Source organism: Larimichthys crocea, chromosome XIII, assembly GCF_000972845.2.
Source record: "Larimichthys crocea isolate SSNF chromosome XIII, L_crocea_2.0, whole genome shotgun sequence".
NCBI classification, from domain to species: Eukaryota; Metazoa; Chordata; class Actinopteri; family Sciaenidae; genus Larimichthys; species Larimichthys crocea.
This window is the reverse complement of record NC_040023.1, coordinates 29,495,276-29,500,722: the sequence shown is the minus strand read 5'-3', so window position 1 is coordinate 29,500,722 and position 5,447 is coordinate 29,495,276.

The window sequence follows — 5,447 nt, the reverse complement described above, 5'->3', positions numbered from 1 at the left end:
AACCCACTGAGTCTGCAGTCAGATCCTAAAGCTGCAAAATGTCGCCCTCTTATGGTGTAACTGTGTTTGTATGTATACAGTCGTGAGAAGACATGGATACTGTGGTATCAATAATCCCACAGACAAAATGTGATACTGATTTAGTAAACAGGATATATTTAGTTAGGATATACTGTACATATTTCAGCTCAAGAAACATTTAAAAGCTTTTAGTTCAAACTAAGATTGTAAAAGTATGTGAGTGTGGTTTTAGAAACAGGGTTGTATAGTCTGAAGATACTGGTGGGCAATTGCCCACATGTCAGCCATGCCCACTGAGTTTGGCCTAGACAGCATCCAAGATCATGGGAGAGCATTCCACTGATTACTGACTGACACTGACATTCATAGAGCCTAAAAACATGTAACAATTTAACTACTGCATGTCGCACACAGTACATGACTTTATCACTAGCAGTACAGGAAACTGTGTGACCTCATCTAATCATTATTTTGCATCATTTTTTGCATATATTTGTAAAATTCACATTCACAGTACTTCCTTATACGACCTTCATACAGACCTATTGAAACAAGCATTTATTATGTTGAAATAAGCCAAGGGAAAGTGAAGAAGTGTGCTCCTCTTTTCTCTTGTTATACTTGATGACACTACAGATAAAATGGAAATATCTGTGATACACTTCATCATCCTGGGAGTCATCTCAGGTGAGCTCTTACACTTGACACAGCAGACAAAGTCAACTATCCACTTTTTTCTCAAAATGTAACCATCTACTATTGATGTCTAACAGTGTCAGATTGTTTCGCTTCAAATTAGTATTTTTTTTTCCATAAAAGATAGTATGAGCAACTGATTACTAATATCAGTACATAGACACATTAGTTCAGGCCACATTTTGGAACATTGTAAAAATGTAAAAATAAACAGATAGGTAAGATATTCATTTTGTTGGTTGTTGTTCTTCAAAAGGAGTTTAATGACAAAAATCGTGTTTAAAATGCTTCCTATTAGTTACCAGTCAACCTTGACTTTAGCATTGTTTGTTACTTTTTAAATAGACATTCAGAACATTGTGTTAAGGATAATATGAAAACTACATAGGCTTTGAAATGAGAGTCAAAATCTAATCTTATCAATCTCTCTCAACAGTCTGCTCATCTGTTGTGTCTTTTTTTTATTTTAGATTGTGATCAAAGATGTTGTCCAAGCTCTTTATTTTGTAATGTAGCATCTTATTGGAGTCCCTAATCAGACCTGTAACTGTCTCCTCCAGGTTTAACCAAAGGGCTGATGTGTTGCCAGCGGTCCTCTGATTGAAGCTGGTGGGAGGCACAGTGATGTTCAAACCACAACACTGACTCCAACAGAAAATCTAACAATCAGATGGAATATTGATGAGAGACCTATAATCACTCCACCAAGTGGTGAAAACATACTACACCAGAGTTGAAGGCAGGATAACCCTCTTCACCTCTACTGGAATCTCTAAGACTCAGGAATCTGGCTCTTAATGACGTGGAGAATACAGAGTTTCCATTACACCACCGGAAGCATCAGAAATTACTGGAAGCATCATAACTGTAGTTCTTGGTGAGTAAATATTTCACATGTTTAATCTCTTTCAGTGCTGAATCAAGATTATGCATAGCAATTGAGGCAAGAATAAATAATGGTGTTTTTATGTTTTAGTGATTATATTATTATAAAACAACAATATATATAATAATAACTGAGACAAATGTTTTCAGGTGTTGCAAATTGTTACTTTTTCTCATTATTATATAGCAGCATCAACTGGAAACCACTGAAGAACAGTACCCCCACACTGGAGTACATGAAAAAATACTACAATGAATCAATGATATATTTAAAACCTAAATGTTCAGGTGAAACATTATTATACTATATTTATATTTATTAATTGTTATTTCACCAACATAACTCTCTATGGTAGGCAAAAATTTACACAACTCCACAGATTACTTACATGTGTGACACTTTGAGGACAATCAAAAACTAGTCATGTGACAATAAATCCAGATTATTTGTAACAACTAATAAAAATGTTCAATATCCTATCAGCACACTTACAGTACTGTCGACTATAAAGCCACCAAGAGTTAATGAGTAACCTAACACCAGTTTAAATAGAAGTGTACTGCCTACTGTAGTGCGAAGTTTGTTTTGTTGACCTGTAACACACACCAACAGTGAGTCCTGGTGTACACATGTGCATCATGACAGGTTTCACTGGAGGTCGAGCAGAAATTATGTTAAAGGATAGGTTCGCAGTTTCTTTCTTAACACAACAATCCAGGCCATAAGAAGACTGAAACAGTTTTTGTTTACTTAATTACTTATTACAAATCTCAACCATCAAGTCGCCAGCCCTCATCCTGGATGTCTTGATTTCTCAGTCTGAATTCAATATCTCGAGAGTGAGAATTTTGGAGAAGCTCTATGTATCTACATATCTTATCTACTATACTGGCTAAATTCTTCTTTATTTCTTTTAGTCTCAGAGGTCACACAAACCTTCATGTTGGGTCAATATTCTTTTATTAGGGTTAGTGACAAGAACAAAAAATTTTGTTTTTCACCATAGAGAGAGTCTCATGTGTCAATAACTGTCAGTAACACAGACTTTGTTGAGTTTAACAGCTCTGGTTCTCTTTTTTTCTTCTTTTTGAAATTTATCTAACCAACAGACCACTTTCCAATGTGGTGGTAACTGCAAACAACCACAGACTTGGTGGAGTCAAGCTCTGTCGTTGTCCTGCTCTCCTCTGGATCCTCGTCTCTCTTTCTCGGGTGAACAGCAGCTCTGAGGTTACAGCACAGTGACAGAGTTCACTCACTGATGGAAACTCCCACTCTCACTATAGTCAATGTGACCCGCTATGACCAGGGACCATTCATTGTCGTGTGTCCAACCTGTCAGTAATGGCACCAGTGGCCCAGTTAACCTCTCCATCAGCTGTGAGTACTAACCTACATGCTCAGTACTTATCTGACACAAACATCAGAGAGAGTTTAGATTATGTCACAGGCTTAGTCAAGAATGATCTCTCTTTGTTTCTGTTTGTTTGCTTCTACAGTCAGTTTAAATGTAGAAAGTGTTTATCACAGGCCTCTTTTATTATATTAATCGTACAGAGGTTTATTTTTTCTGCTGACAAATTAGTATGTACCATTCATACTAACAGTTATAAATGCCTATACATGAGTCAGGCTCTTGCATGTTCATGTCATGTGTCTTTTTATTTGTCATGTAACATTTCAATTTTTACTGTTGTTTTCTCTCTGACATTCAGATGGTCCAGAAAATGTTAAACTCAGAATATCTCCACCACAAAACACCATGAGGAAGGATCAAACATCGTCCTGTCCTGCTCAGCTGACTCCAGACCTTGCTCTGTTTTACTGGTTTCTGAATGGAGACAAGCTGCCGGATACTGGACCAACTCACAACTGATGAACATTCAGATGAGTCAGAGTGGAAACTACAGCTGTCAGGCCTTTAATGAAAAACTCTGAGATATGAAACATCTCAGTCTTCAGTTGTGTCTGTACTGGGTAAGTTTAATAAAGGATTTACAAAGAAAATATGGTTGAAAAAAGGATGGGATTTCAGTCCCGCCTTTTCCTTGTGATGCAGTTTCCTCGTTATGCTTCTAATTATGTCTGCTTCGTGCTCTATACTTTCTGCATGTTGGACACAACTTCGGATCTCTTGGATACAAAAAGGAACATACATACGCTCAGATATGTCTATAACTTTTGCTACTTAGAGGCAACTGGAGGTGTCAAAGGTGAAAGTTTCTGTATGAATCACTCTCTGATAGCAGACAACAATGTACAAAGCAAGTATAACATGGACAAATGCTCACACAATGATTAGTACATCTGCAATGAAAAAGTAGGTGAATAAAGTAAATATGAGAAGAATTATTATTTATTTACAGTAACCTAGACTGGACAAAATCATCTTTTGCGTTTCAAATCTCAAATTTTTATTTTGAATGATTTATTAATGAAGTGACATTCACTCTCATTGTTATATATAACAATTATTGGCAGGTTTAACTCTAATCTGTTTTTTCAACTGCAAGCGAGTCTTCCCACTCTGGTAACTGTGTCAGTAACACAGACGGGGTGGAGTTCAAAGACTCTGTCCGTCTGTCCTCTCCTCCTCTGGACCTCTCGCTCTTTCCTCTGGTTGAACAGCAGCTCTGAGGTTACAGCCAGTGACAGAGTTCAGCTCACTGATGGATGAATCCACTCTCACATATCAGTGTGGACCCGCTATGACCAGGGACCATTCATATGTCAGTGGGCCAACCCTGTAAGCTCTGTCACCAGTGGGTCAAACTTCCTCTCCTCCAGCTGTGAGTTACTAACCTACATGCGCATATTTTTATCTGACACAAACATCAGAGAGAGTTTAGATTATTGTCACAGCTTATCAAAATGATCTTGCTTTGTTTTCTTGTTTGTTTGGCTTCTCTACAGTCAGTTTAATGTAGAAGTGTTTATCACAGGCCTCTTTTATATATTATCACTACAGAGGTTTTATTTTTTCTGCTGACAAATTAGTATGTACCATTCATATACTAATCAGTTTAATGCCTTATAATGAGTCAGGCTACATGCCCATGTGTCTTTTTTATTTGTCATGTAACAATTCAATTTTTTACTGTTGTGTTCTACTTGACATTCAGATGGTCCAGAAAATGTTAAACTCATAATATTCCACCACAAGAACACCATGAGGAAGGATCAAACATCGGTCCTGTCCTGCTCAGCTGACTCCAGACCTGCCTGCTCTGTGTACTGGGTTTCTGAATGAGAACAGAAAGTCTGTCCGGATACTGGAACCAGAGCTCCACTGATGAACATTCAGATGAGTCGAAAGTTGAACCTAACAGCTGGTCAGGCCTTAATGAAAAAAACGCTGAAGATATAAACATCTCAGTCTTCAGTTGTGTCTGTACTGGTAAGTTTTGAATAAAAGGATTTGTACAAAGAAATATGGTTGAAAAAAGGATGGGTTTAGACTGTACCTGGTAGTATCAGTAACATAAAACTTTCCTTAATATGAAACAGTTGTCCTAAACATTTGTGGAACAAAAGTAACATACATACATCCCAAGATATGTCTCGACTTTGTGCTCTTATGGAGGCAACTGAGAGGTGTCAGAATGAAAAAGTTTCTTGTGTGATCCACTCTCTTAGCACCCCCGCTGGTGGCCCCGCCAGTATCCCCCCTGGCCCACCCCCTGCTGACTCCCCCTCCATGCTCACTACCTCCTGGAGCTACCTCCCTCTTCTTTGTCGCCTGTCTTCTTGTCCTTCCCAGTCACCCTCGCCTGGCTACCCCCTGTGTTGCGTTTCCCCTCTCAATTTTCATTTTTTAGCCTTGCTTCTTACACAACATGCCCGT